The sequence below is a fragment of the Amborella trichopoda genome, chromosome 9, assembly GCF_054954075.1.
Source record: "Amborella trichopoda isolate Santa Cruz 75 chromosome 9, AtrichopodaSantaCruz75HAP2 v2.0, whole genome shotgun sequence".
NCBI lineage: Eukaryota > Viridiplantae > Streptophyta > Magnoliopsida > Amborellales > Amborellaceae > Amborella > Amborella trichopoda.
In genome coordinates, this window is record NC_142344.1 from 32,119,767 (window position 1) to 32,135,045 (window position 15,279).

The window sequence follows — 15,279 nt, forward strand, 5'->3', positions numbered from 1 at the left end:
CTTCAAAACTGAGGACCACTATCTGAGGTGATCCGGTCAGGCATTCCGAATCTATAAATGATATTGTGTCGCACAAAATTAGCCATTGTAAGCCCTTACTTTCTTAAGTGAGATGGCTTAGTCCATTTTGAGAAGTAATTGATGGCAGGTAGAATAAAAACATGCCCCAAAGAAGATGGTGGATCGATAAGACCCATGATATCCATACCCCACTGTTGGGTGAAGAGGCTCATAAGCTTGATGAATAAAGCTCGAATGAATCTAGCAAACCGGACAATTTCTTGCAATATGAGTGAATCAGTAATCATACTAGACTAGTAATAGCTTATCCTGGTGATTTTATTGTATAGCTTGAGGCCAGACTGGTGCATCCCACAAACTCCCTCATGGACTTAGTTGAGTGCATGATTTACTTCTTTTTTATCAATGAACCTGAGCAGCATGTCCTTGAAAGAGAGTCGGAACACACATATCGTGTGGCGGACCTCCAGATCTTATTACGCTCAATGGGATTGTTAAGAAGCCGATTGTCCTACAAATATTCCTTTATAGGGGTTTGTTAGTTTGTCACTTGCTCCACTTCCGCACATAAAGGGACCTGACTTTCTGACTCTTCTTCTTCTTCTTTGTCTTCAGTTCTAAGAGGTTTTTGCAAGATACTCAAAGCTTGCAGGGCCTTCTTAGCTGTAATTAGTGCCCCGAATGAATAAGGTGGACACTGTGTTTGAACATATTTTTCAACACCTTGGTCCATGATGCAGAATTAAGAGGAAGCCGGTCGATAAAGCCTGACAAAATAGTAGAAATTTTGACAGCCTCAGAATGGCTCCAAAACTGGTCAAGATCTTCATAAGTACTCCAAAAGGTCAACTACCAACTTTCGTTGCAATTCGACATGTCTAAGGTAGTGAACACAAAGAAATAATTGCATAAAAATGACCTTGAGCACCTTGAAACAAGCCCTTGGACTACTGCCATTGGATTCAGCACAATTAAAACCCCTACGGGTCAAGTTTTGGCTTAATCAGACCCTCCAAGACAAAGTTATGAACAAAACATTGAAACAAGAGGAGCTACACACTATTCCTGTGTGGCCACCCTGCACTAAAACATCATTAAAGATGACTGTTTTCATAGTTACAGGTAGTGACTTTCGAGGCCCATATCTCATCCATCCTGAGTCGGATCGCACTCAAATTTTGTGAGCGTGTTCGTCTCATCAAGACAAGCTTTTCAATATGTGGTGACGACAGCAGAGCAGGGAGAAAAGCTAGAAAGAAGTTGCCGATTCATGAAGAAGTTGTAGAAAATTCAGCAGCGACACGCCTCGCAACCAAATCACGGCGCTCGCGGATTGGATCGACGTGAAACCAATTCCATCGTGTGCGTAAGGTCCAGGGCTACCACTAGTCCAAACCCTGTACATGATGAACTGTTGGATTTGGCACACGAAAGTGACAAAGTGACTTTAAATTTCGGCTGTCGGATTCTAGATTCTGGCCAAAACCCAAAAGTTACAAAATCTTTGTTCGGGCATTAAATCATGTCCCGTTTGTTGCCACATGAGCGTGACGGCATGCTTAGTGCACTACAGTGAAGAAATCATGAAAAAAAAATCAAGGAACGAGCACACTATCGATCCGAAGTTTTCAATATTCTGGTAAATTTCAAGTCTCATGATCGTGGCCTAAAAATACGATTCATGGCTCGAAGTTGGTATCAAAGTGATCACCATGCCGAGCCCTACAAGAAAACAATCATCTTTCAATCAAATGGGCAATAAAGTAACTCCGGATTAGTCGTGAAAGATCGCGTAAGTTTTAGGGCAGCAGCATGGACTGTTTTGAAATTCTATCTATTGTTAGGCAGGAGCAAAACAATCCTTTTGCACCCTATTTTCTTAATTTGTTTTAGTTCAAAATAATTGTAATTATCATGAATTAGGCTAGTTTTTGGGCATCCACCCATGTTTGGACCCAATTCTATATAAGCATGCAAAACCTAATTATAAAGGACCTTCGATTCAAACCTTCATTCATTCAATAAAAATTTCACTTCTTGCTTGAGTTCGTGGGAGTATCTTGGAGAGAGAGAGAAGAGAGAGAAGAAAAGGGCCGGTACTCTTCGATAACATAATTTTCTCTCTCCTCTTTTTTCTCTTATCTCTCTCTCTCTCTCTCTCTCTCTCTTTTTCTCTCTCCTCTTTTCTCTCTCTTTCTCTCTCATCTCTTTCTTCCTCCTCTTTTCTCTCTCATCTCTATCTCTTACTTTCTCTCTCTTCTTTTCTGTCGTCTCCTCCTTCCTCTTTCTTACTTTTATCTTTATCTCTTCCTCTCTCTTCCTCCTCTGGTCTATCATGTCTCTCTTTCCCTACTCTTGTTTCTTTTCTCTATTCACCCATGGTGGACCTCTTGTCGGGTGTGATGTCTTCTTGTTTTTGGGACATAAACAGTGACCCGGGCCGGGCCTCTGTCAAAATTCTGTCCCTTCTCTTTTCTGTCACATACGGTGCAAGCCTATCGCCTCCTATGCTTTCTCTCTCTTTCTTCTCTTATTTCATAGATGGTGCAAGCCTATCATCACCTGTGCTTTCTCTCTCTTTCTTCTCTTTTGTCACAAATGGCGCAAGCCTATCGCCGCCTGTGTTTTTTCTCTTTCTTCTCTTATGTCACAGCCGGTGCAAGCCTAGTATCGCCTGTGTTTTTCATCCTTGTTCTTCTATCACAGACGGAGGAAACCTTTTGCCACCTGTGTTCTTTCCCTCTCCTCTTTCTTTTGACATAGCCGGTGCAAGCCTATTGCTGCCTGTGTTCCTTCTCTCTCTCTTCTGTCACAGACGGTGGAAGCATATCACCGCCTGTGCTCTTTTTCTATCTTCTCTCTTTATGTCATAGCCGGCAGAGGACCATCGCTACCTGAGTCTCATTCACCTCTTTCTCATGTCACGGTCGACATGTTTCCTCACTTTTCTTCCTCACGTCATAACTAGCGGAAGCCATCGCCATTTGAGTCTTCTCTCTCCCCATCTCATTGCCATCTGTGTCCTCCTTCTCCTTTCCTTCCTTTCTCTTTCTTCTTCTTCTCTCGTTGTTTTCTCTCTTACTTTGCTTCTTCTTCTCTTTTCTCTTCTTTTCTTATTCTTCTTCTCTTCTCTCTCTCTTTCTGTTCTTCTTCTTTCTTTCTCTTACCTTTTCGTTTGACCAAGAGAGGTGGAGACTAGTATTCCATGGTAGTCCAGCTGTCTAGCAGTAATGCCGGTCAGATTTACTATGCCCGCTTTACTGCCACTACACACTAACCATCGTGTCAAGCTAGTCGATGTTGGTTCTATCGTTTAGTAGTAATTTTGTTGAGCCAGTCTGAGTCACCGAGCCCATTTTACTGCCACGCTAGATCAATTACTTACTAGTTTAGTCACTGTGTCGGTCTCACCGTCTGGTCAAATTCTTCTAATCCTAATATTTCTTATCTCACTCTTCTCTTCTTTTTTTTTTTGAATGTGCACGCCTGTGTACGTTCACCCAAAGGCAAGCTGGGGTCCCTTGACCCACTTGTCGTGTAACATTTGCCATATGTGTGCAATTGCAAAAATAGGAGACTACAAGCCAAGGGAGGCGATTCCGAACCAGTTTTACGACTGGGGGGTTTCTTTGTGATTTAAGAGGGCACCCATGTGAACCAGCCCGAGTAAGTCCCGAACCAACCTTAAATTCCTCTCTCATTGGTTGGTGTACCTGCCCTTGTTTTTGAGCAAAGTCTCGAGTTCCCTTGAGACCCGTGACACATGCCGCTAGATCGTCTAGATCCGGAGGGCGAGATCGAGGCACCTAACCAGCTTGGCGACTCCACTAGGGACTTACTACACCTTAGTCGGATTGTACTTGTTTGGCTAGTTTCTCCTTTTATTTTCTGTTTTTCGCACTTATGTCTTCTGGGTTATGTAAGCCGTTTATCCGGATCGAGGACTTCCTTATCTTTGCATTCGTGAGTGTCCCCAGGGAACAAGTTCCTCCAACTTCATTCCCAACCTTCCTTTTGAGCAAAAACCCCCTGTCTAGCTCCCAGGTCCTAACCTGGATGGGTGTGAGGTGGGACTTAAAGGTCCCTCACTCCCCATCTCCTCGCTCTGGTCGAACCTCGACCAAGGCACCCTGCATAAGCGACACACACGCCACCATTAACAACATGCACCCTGTTACCAGCAAGTCACTTGTCGGTCATATTGTCGAGGTACGCCAGAAGGCTGCCCAGTCCCTCTTTGCAAAAGGCAAGCAAGTTGCCGTTGCTTCTGTGGGTCGTCGTAAGGTTACCCCCCACACTTCTGCACCACCACAAGTTTCTATCCTTAGAGGCTCGACACATCGAGGCGAAGACCCTGGGGCCTCCACCTCTCGCACACACCCTAAGTCTCATGGGCTCCCACTCAAGCCACAGCTCAGGGCAAACTCTCGTATTGCCTCAAGCCAGTGTCTAGAACCCGACCTCCTTGGGCTAGGTCCTCTACACGCTATGCATGCAGACCCCACCTCTTGGGGCAAAGCTGTCGCTGCGCCAACCCGAGTACACAGAGGGCGGCTTCCTTGGCCTCCTACTCATCACACACTAGTGCACCGTATAAGGGGCAGGCTTCCACATGTTTCCTTATAGACACCTGCTCGCAATTCTCGGCCTCCTAAGGCCAGTCAATTTGCTCGAGCTCGGGCTGACCCCAAAGTTGCATGTGATCCTTCTTCAAGGGGTGCACATGTGTCGCCTCCCTAAACTGTTGTTCCCCGCTCCCTACTCGGGCTTCATCGTGAGTTGATCATTCTACCGCCTGCCCCGTCTCTTTCGAGTAAGCACCTCAAACCTTGGTCCTCGAAGCCCTTCCCCAAGAGTACCATCTTAGACCAACCGTATTATCTCGATCATGCCCCTGGGGTCTATAAGAGAGCTCGGGACAAAGACCTCATGAGAGACCCCTTCCTTCTTCTCCCTCGAACTAGACTGACTTTAGTCCCTGACCCTCATCCTTTGCCGCACCTGATGGAAATAGCTCTCTCTTGCACGAGACCAGTTGACCGGTCGTAGTCCTGTTTGTAATTCTAGCATGAGATCCCTCAAAGTCTCAAAGCTAAGCGCGACAGGGGTTTGCGAATTACGAAGGGATTCTTGTGAAGAAGGGATACCTGACAACCTTCTTCACCAGAATCCCTTCTACCCTCTTCGGAAGATAAACCTTAAAGAAGAGGAACGAAAATCTTGCGCCGTGGTTAATGTCGTTGAAGATGACTCAGCCACCCAGCAGTCACGGTTCCAAGACCATCGAGAACCAGTCCTTACCCGCTAAGCATACAAGAGTCGGGTCCAGTCAGGGCATGCTGATCCACTACTGTCTGACTTGCCACGTGTGACCCATCAAGCACGAAAATCTTTGATTGCATCTAAGCCTGACCTCCCTGGAGAAATGGTCAGCGTCATGGTTATATATGAACACGACGACTCTCAGAAGGCCCGTATGGAAAGGTTTGAACATATGGTCCATGCTATGATGGACAAGATCGACTGTATGAAGGTCATCCGACACTCGGCTAACCATGAGGTCAATTCCCATCATTCGAAAGATGTACCTCCCAAGCAAACAGCGCCTACAAAAGGCCCTTCAGCACACCATTCCCAAAATCCTCGAAACATGGCTCAACACCAGACGATACAAACAAACCCAGATCAAATGGGAACAATGCCCTTTGACATGACACTCAATTGCCAGATGGGCTTGATTATGATGCATGAGGCCCGTACAAAATCCTCAGTTATCATAATCACAACTAGTCCCTTGAGGGTGAGGTCTTCGACATGATCCCTCAAAAAAGTCTCTTCTCTCTCCTAAAGTCTCCATGGACGGACCTATGAACAATGTATCCCAACATCTGAGCATCCTAGTTGCAGCATTGCGTGAATTTCCTCGACGTTCAAGTGGTCCTGTGGATAGGAAGAAAAAAAGTAATAAAGCCGAAGGAAATTTTTCAAATGTTGTCCTTTTTGCTTCCCTCGAAGCACAACATTATGTGGGGCAAGCTGTTTGAACACATTTTTCAACACCTTGGTCCTTGATGTGGAATAAAGAGGAAGCAAGTCAATAAAGCGTGACAAAATAGTGGAAATTTTGACAGTCTCAGAATGGCCCCAAAACTGGTCAAGATCTTCATAAGTACTCTAAAAGGTGATCTGCCAAGTTTCGTCGCAATCCAACATGTCTAAGGCAGTGAACAAAAAAAAACAATTTAAAAAAAATGGCCTCTAGCACCCTAAAATGAGACCTTACAACTAAACCTATATTTTTTGTGCATCAAACAGCTGTTGAACTACCACCATTGGATTCGATACGGTTAAAGACCCTTATGGGTCAAGTTTCGGCTTAATCAGACACTCCAGGACAAAGTTATGGGTAACACATTGAAACAGGTGGAGCCTCACACTATTTCCATGTGGCCACCTTGCACCAAAACACCATTAAATGTGACTATTTTCACAGTCACAGGTAGTGATTTTTGGGGCCCATATCTCACTTGTCCTGAGTCGGATCGCGCTAAAATTTTTTGAGCGTATTCGTCTCGTCAAGACGAGCTATTTGATATGCGGTATGCCCCGTGACGACACCCGAGCAGGGATAAAAACTAGAAAGAAGTTGTCGATTCGTGAAGAAGTTGTAGACACGCATCGCTCCAGCGACCAAATCCCGACGCTCGCGCATCGGATCGACACGAAACTAATTCCATTGTGTGCGTAAGGTTCTGGGCTGCCATTAAACATATATGATGAACGGTTGGATTGTGTACATGAAGGCGACAAAGTGACTGTAAATTCCGATCGTTGGATTCTTGATTTCGACAAAAAACCAAAAGTTGCGAAATCTTCATTCAAGCTCCAAATCGAGTCCCGTTTGTTGTCATGTGATCATGATGGTATGTTCAGTGCACCACAGTGAAGAAATCACAGAAAAACATTAAGGAACGAGCATACTATCCATATGAAGTTTTCAAGATTCATGCAAATTTCAAGTCTCATGATCGTGGCCTAAAAACATGATTCATGGTCAAGGTTAGTATCAAATTGATTGCCACGTCGAGCCTTACAAGAAAACAATAATTCTTTGGTTAAACGATCATCAAAGCAACCCCCGGATTAGTCACAAAAGATCACGCAAGTTCTAGGGCAGCAGCAGGGACTGTTTTGAAATTCCATCTATTGTTAGGCAGGGTAAAATAGTCCTTTTGCACCATATTTTCTTAATTTTCTTTAAATCAAAATAATTGTAATTATCATCAATTAGTCTAGTTTTTGGGTATCCACCCATGTTTGGGCCCAATACTATATAAACATGCAAAACCTAATTGTAAAGGACCTTCGGTTCAAACCTTCATCCATTCAATAAAAATTTTGCTTCTTGCTTGAGTTTGTGGGTGCATCTTGGAGAGAGAGAGAGAGAGAGGAGAGAGAAGAAAAGGGTCGGTACCCTTTAATAAGGTAATTTTCTCTCTCCTCCTCTTTTTTCATCTCTCTCTCTGTCTCTCTCCTCTTCTCTCTCTCATCTCTTTGTTCCTCCTCTTTTCTCTCTCATATTTAGCTCTCTTTTTCTCTCTTCTTTTCTCTCTCATCTCTTCCTTTCTCTTTTTTGCTTTCATCTTTTTCTCTTTGTCTCTCTTCCTCCTTTGGTCTATCATGTCTCTCTTTCCCTGCTCTTGTTTTTTTCTCTATTCTCCCATGGCGGACCTCTTGTCGGGTGTGAAGTCTTCCTATTTCTGAGACATAAACAGTGAGTCGGGCCTCAACCTGGATGGCAGGCCCGGCCTCTATAAATATTCTCTCCCTTATCTCTTCCGTCATAGACGGCGCAAGCCTATCGCCGCCTGTCCTTTCTCTCTTTTTCTTCTCTTATGTCACAGACGGTGCAAGCCTATCACTGCCTGTGCTTTCTCTCTTTCTTCTCCTCTGTCACAGATGACGCAAGCTTATCGTTGCCTGTGTTTTCTCTCTCTTTCTTCTCTTCTGCCACAACCGGCACAAGCCTAGCGCCGCCTGTGTTTTCCATCATTGGTCTTCTATCACAGGCGATGAAAACCTATCGCTGCTTGTGTTCTTACCCTCTCCTCTTTCTTCTGACACAACCGGCGTAAGTTTATTGCCGCTGTGTTCCTTCTCTCTTTAGCCTGTAATAAGCGCATGATATTCTACTTCGATATGATACTCTATCTCTTGGAGAGAACAACATTCGGCACCACCTCTTTCAGACTGAAAGGCCCCATAAAAAATCATCTTCCAATCACACGAAGCTTATGTGCGAAAGACTTCTTCATCTAGGAGCTCATCAGATTCTCATTTCTTAAAAATCTTTCTCTCTGAAGTGCTAGTTGAAATACATACTAGCCTTTCGTTTCTTTTTTCTTAAAAGCATTTTTCTTTACTTTCTTTCTGAAGAGCTAGTTGAAAGACATACTAGCCCTTCGTTTCTCTTTTTCTTAAAAAAATTTCTCTTACTTTCTTTCTGAAGAGATAGTATGAAAGACATACTAAATCTTCGTTTCGCTTCTCTTCACTCTATTTGGAAAACTAATTGAAAAGCACACTAGCCTTTCATTTCTTTTTAAAAATCTTCTCTCTACTCTCTTTCTAAAGGATTAGTTGAAAGACACACTGGCCCTTCATCTCTCTTTTCTATCTCTACTTTCTCCTCTGTCTTTCTGAAGAATCAGTGAAAGACAAACTGATATTCGTTCCTATTTTCTACTCTTTTCTTTTGCTGTCTTTCTTTGCCTGTCCTCATTTTCTTTATCTCACCCCCTTTTGCTTTCAATTTTCATTCGGAAAAGATGTCATGAAACTTTTGTTATGACGACGCTGGAAGGCTGTCCAATCGACATGGACTCGATAACATCATTTCTCCATTTTTCCTTTCGAATGTACATGCTCATGTGAATTCACCCAAAGACAAGGTGGAGTTTTCTGACCCACTTGTATGTATCCTAATGTGTGTGTATGTTTATAAGGAAGAAGAAATAAGCCAAGAGAGATGATTCTGAACCAGCCACAGGCCAGTGAGGTATTCCACCAAGTTAGCCCGAGTGCATCACAGACCCAGGTGAGGCAAGTCCCACCTCACGACTCAATTCCTCTCTCATCGGTTGGTATTCCTGCCTACGTCTTCTTTACGCGGTTCATGAGAGAGCGGTTTCAGGTCCTAGGTTCATCTAAAACCCGTAACCACACTATCAGATCATCCCGACCCGGAGGTGAGATTAAGGCATCTAAACAACTTGGCGACTCCACTAGGGACACACAACCCCATTGTCGGATCGTCCTTGTTTGGCTTGCCTTTCTTTTATTTCCTGTTCACTAACACATACATGTCTTCGGGTTGGTCAACTTCTTCACCTGAGTCAGGGATTTTCTGATCCCTGCACTTGTGAGTTTGCTTTGGGAATAGGTTCCCAGGACCTCGTTTCCGACCTTTCTTCAGAGTATTGATTCCTAGGTCTTGACCTGTATTAGTGCGAGGAGGGACCCAAATCTCCTAGTCTTGGTGGACCCTCCGCCAATGCACGTTGCATGGGTGGCACACTAGCCACCGCACACCCCATGCACCCTGCTACCGGCAATTCACCGACCGGTCCCTCTGCTCAGGGCAGCCAAAAGGCCGTCCCTCCCCTTCTTATGCATGGAAGTCCACCTGCCAATGCTCCTATGGGTCGCCGTAAGGCTACCCCCCATCTTCTGCCCCAATTACAGGATGATTGACATGTTGAGAAGGAGGCCCTAAGGCCGACACCTCTCACACACAAATTAATGCTCGTGGTCCATCCACTCGAGCCACACCTCGGGCAACTCTCAGACTGCTTCGAACCACTGTCTAGGCTCAGGTCTTCTTAGACCCAGCCTTGCATACTTGTTGCATACATATTACACTACTTGGGGCAGCCCTCTTGTTGTGCTTAGCTGAGTACATGAGAGACGAGCCCCTTGTCGTCCCTCCCAACACATGTCTTCTCACTATGTGAGGGATGGTCACAAGGCCATTCCCTCACAAACACGTGCTCGCAATCCGTGGCATCCTAAGGTCCGACTTATTGCTCGAGCCCAGGTTGACCCTCTGGTCACTCGGAGCCCTTTTACAAGTGGCACACAAGTGCTACCCCCACGGACGACTCTTAACCGCTGGCTGAATGGTCACTGGTGGATGTCTCCTCTCCCGTTTGTCCCTTCTCCTCCCGACGAATCGCTCAAGGCCTGGTACTCAAAGGCCTTCCCCAAGAGTGCCATCTTGAAGTACCCTCTTCAAACTGGCCCTATCTTCGGTGCTCACAAAAGAGCTCGAGGCAAGGCACCCTTGAGTGATGAAGTCTTCCATCCCTCGTGTCTCCCCAAGCTTAAACAGAAGCCGAAGTTGACTCCTGTTTCTGGCCCACATCCCTTGCCTCACCTCATGGAGGTGGCCTAGTCATGTTTGAGGAAAGCAGACCATTCACAATCACGGTCCCAGTCCAGTTTTGGAAGGAGGTATACTAGAGCCTGAGAACTAAACATGACTAAGGCTTGCGAATTTTGTGGAAACAAGAGCCTAAGGCACTCGGAGCAAGCAAGCCTGCTGATCCTCTGGCCGACCATCATTTCGAAGAGGTAATCAACCCTTGCAGCACCATCATTTCGAAGAGGTTTGGAAGACGATCAGATGTACTTATTCTGGATGTAAAGTCTTCACTCGTTCTTCTCTTACTGTGACCACATGTGAAGCTTCAACTGTTTCGAGTGCTTTTCTAAGATTGTCCAAGTGAATCTGCTCTTTCTGAATTAGGGCTTCAATATGGTTCTTGAGATGGAAGCAATCCAAAATAGGATGACTCAACATCTGATGATAAGCACAATAATTCTTGTTTTTAGTGAGTCCCACCTGATCTAGTCTCTTAGGCCCGGGAAGAATTATCATGCCTTGTTCCAACAGCATTTTCAAAAGGACTGGTACCCAAGCTTCGTTAAAGCTGTACTGTTTGTTCACCCTCTACTCAAAGTAATTGGGTTGGTAAAGATTTGGTAGTGGAGGCACCCAGTTATATGCCTGAGGTTGTTGTTGCCATTGTTGGGGTTCCCCTTGACCCCTGAATTGTGCTATCCCCCTGTGAAGTATCCAATGTCTTAAGAGGTGCATTGACATTAGGAGGTTTTGAAAGAATGGGTGTAGCGATAACCGCTGCATTGACTGTATCTCTTTGTTGGCCAGTGCGAGGGTTAGACCGGTTATTAGTGAAGGTCCGACCTTGGCCTCCCCCTGAGGTTTTAGCCTGAGTCCCACCATGATGGTTAAGTATGCTTTCAATTTTCACGACCTTTGAGATCAGGTCTAAGAAAGTGGTAGGATTAGAAGTTTTGAAATGAAGGGAGATTTCCTTCTTCATGTTTCTGATACATGTTTGCATAACATTGATCTCTAGTATACCGCTAGGTCCCTCCACCTCTGGATGTATTCGTTCATGGGTTCGTTCACTCCTTGAGTCATAGTGAGAAGTTTTATGGCCTGAACTTCTCGCTCAATTTCATAAAAGCATTTGTAGAACAATTGTTCCACCTCTTACCAGGAGTGGACAGAATTCGGGGGCAGACACACATACCATTTAAAGGCAGGTTCAACTAGTGTTTCCACAAATTGTTGAAGAATCAGTCTGGGGTCGGAAGTTGACTCTTGGCATGCCAACACAAAGTGTGCGATATGCTGTTACAGTGAGTTGCTGCTGTCAAAGATAGGCAACCATCCCTTTTAGTAATCGGAGGGAAAAGGGACTTGATCACTGAAGGGTGAATAAGGCTTCTTGTAATGGGAATTTTCATGAACTTTTGGGTGGTCAGGGCCTGATTTTCCCTCTGGTGGTCTTCGCGTGGATGGGAGGTTCTTGCGGGGGGAGAAAATCATCTCTCAAATAACCGCGGAGGGACTGCGTGTATCACATGTTCATGGGTGTGAGAAACGCGAGCTCCCTTGGGCGCAGATAGGAACCCACAACAAGAGAGATTTTGACAACGGGGATACGTTTGGATGCTTACCTCACCGTTTGGGGTTCGGGGGAAACATCAAAGCCCTTTGGCTGTCTACCAGCGCAGTTTGAGCATGGACTCTCTTTAGGCCTTCAATAAATCGAAGCCCTCAAGCTGTTTGTGGTGATTCCCTCAAAGAGGTTGACTGGCTAGTGTGAAAGAACCCGAGGGCTGGAACTCTTGGGTTTGCTCGTGGCTGCACGTTCGCCACGAACGCGGGTTACTATGTGGAGCAGATAACAGGTAGAGAAGAAGAGAGAGAGTGCCTGGGGTGTGGCCTAGCTTAGTAAAGAAAGAGACTAGGATCATGCATTCAAGGGTATCTTCTCTCTATGAAAGTTTTCTCTCCTCTCGACGGGATTAAGGGTTTAGAAGCAAAAGGCTAGTGAAAACAAGCGTCTTTCCTCTGTTTTAGTAATGAATAATCCACCCTTTTACAATTGACCTAAGATTGTTTATATAGAGAACTCACCAAACCCGGGTGAATGCTAGAAAACTAAGCTTAATTACAATTAAGAGATTAGATAAAATCTTGAAATTAGGTACAATGACCAAAATGCCTCTAAAACCTTTTATGATAATGATGAAACCATCCCTCTCTGAGGGGCCTTCCACCATTGTCAGATCTTGGAAGCCTTTCCGAAACTTGCAGCGATGGTTCAGATGATTTGCCATTATATCTTCAATGCTTGTTCGATTCTGAGCATTTTGATGCCCTTTAATCGTGCTGAGGCAACATTTTCCTATGGGGTGAAGGTCTGACCTGATTCATTAACTTTGGTCATCAATTTTATTCAACTTGTGATGCTCTAAGTCTTTTTTTTTTTTGCAGATGAAAGAAGAGAATGTTGTTTGAAGGTATTTTTCAGCACCTTGGTCCCCGATAGGAAGCAGGTCAATAAAGCCTACAAAACAGTGGAAATTCCCGACAGTCTCAAAATGGCCCCAGAATTGGTCAAGATCTTCATCAGCAATTCAAAAGACCACCTACCAAGTTTCATCATGATCAGACATGTCTAAGGTAGACACAAAGAAACAATTTCAGCAAAATCAGTCTCTAACACCCTGAAATGGACCCTGTAACTAGAGTTATACTTTTGGTGCGTCAAACAGTTGTGGGACCATCGCCATTAGATCCGACATGGTCTAAAACCCTTTTGGATCAAGTTTCGGCTTAATCAGGTACTCCAAGACAAAGTTATGGGTGAAATACCGAAAAAGGGTAGGCTACACACTATTGCTGTGGCCTCACAATATCAAAACACCATTAAAGGTGGTTGTTTTTACAGTCACGGGTAGTCACTTTCGTGGCTTATATCTCACTCGTTCCAAGTCGAATCGATCCCAAGTGTAGTGAGCGTGTTCGTCTCATCAAGATGAGTAATTGGATATGTGGTACACCCAGTGACGACGCCCGATTAGAGAGAAAAATTAAATGCAAGTCGTTGATGCGTAAAGGAAGTTGTAGAAAATACAGTAGCAGCACGCCTCGTTCTAGCAGCCAGATCATGACTCTCGCATACTCGATCGGCACGAAACCCATTGCATTATGTGTGTGAGGTCCTAGGCTATCTCTGGTCTGAACCTCACATACAATGAACGATTGGATTTTTCACACAACAGCGTCAAAGCTACTGTAAATTTCGGGCGTCGAATTTTAAGATTCCGGTCAAAAACTCAATACGACAAAATCTTCATCCGGACACGAAATCTAGCTACGTATGTTGCAACATGATCATGATGACATGCTCAATGCGACTCAATGAAGAATTCGCGAAAAAACATCAAGGAACGAGCACACAATTGATTCGAAGTTTTCAAGATTCATCCAAAATTCAAGTATCATAATCTTGGCTCAAAAATGTGATTCATGGCTCGAAGTTGGTATCAAAATGATCGCCATGCCGAGCCTTATAAGAAAACAATAATCTTTTGATCAAACAGGTATCAGAACGACCTCGAGTTAGCCACGGAAGATCACGTAAGTACTTAGGTAGCAACAGGGACTGTTATGAAATTCCAGACATTGTTAGGCAAGGACAAAATAATCCTTTTTCACCCATATTTAGAATTTTTTTTAAATTCAATTAAATTGTATTTATCTTCAATTCTAGGTAGTTTTTGGGCGTACACACGTTTTAGCCCAATTCTATATAAACAGGCAATGCCTCACTGTACAATCAATAAAATTCTGAATTTTGCTTAAGGTTGTGCGTACGTCTTGGAGAGAGAGAGAAGAAAGGGGTTGATACCCTTTAAGCAGGTAACTTTCTCTCTCCTCCCCTCTTTCTCTCTCCTCCCATCTTTTTCTCTCTTCCCCTCTTTTTCTCTATCTCTTTCTCTCTCTTCTTCTCATCTATATATATTTTTCTCTCTTTTCTTCTCGTCTCTATCTCTTTCTCTCCTCTCTTTCTCATCTCTCTCTTTCTCTCTCATCTTCTCGTCTCTATCTCTTTCTCTCTCCTCCCCTCTTTCTCACTCTTCTTCTCATCTCTATCTTTCTCTCTATCCTTCTCTTCTGTTGCAGTCGGTGAAGCCTAGTGCTGACTGGATTTCTCTCTCTCCTCTCTTCTATTGCAGTCGGCGAAGCTTAGTGTCGGTTGGATTTCTCTCTTTCCTTTGTCTGTTGCAATCGGTGAAGCCTAGCGCGGCTGGATTTCTCTCTCTCCTTCTCTTTTGTGGCTGTCAGTGAATCCTAGTGCCGGCTGAATTTTTCTCTTTCCTTCTCTTCTGTTGCAGTCGGTGAAGCCTAACGTCGACTGGATTTCCCTCTCTCCATTTCTGTCACAGTCTACAAAGTTTAGTGTCAGTTCAATTTTCCTCTCTTCCTTTTCTTCTGTCACAATCGGTGCAAGCGTAGTGCAGGCTGGGATGCTCTCTCTCTCTCTCCTCTCTTCTGTCAAAGTTACGAAGCCTAGCATCGACTCAATCTCTCTCTCTCTCCTCTCTTCTGTCACAGTTGCGAAGCCTAACACCGACTCAATCTCTCTCTCTCTCTTGCTTTTCTTCCATCACAACCGGCGCAAACTTAGCACTGGTTGAGTTGCTCTCTTTCTTCTCTTCTGTCACAATCAGTGAAGCTAGCGCCGACTGCATCTTCTCTCTTTTCTTCTGACATAGTTGGCGAAGCCTAGCACCGACTGTGTTTTCTGTATGTTCTTCTAGCACAGTCGGCAAACCCTAGCACCAACTGTGTCTTCTCTCTCTTCTCCTATATAT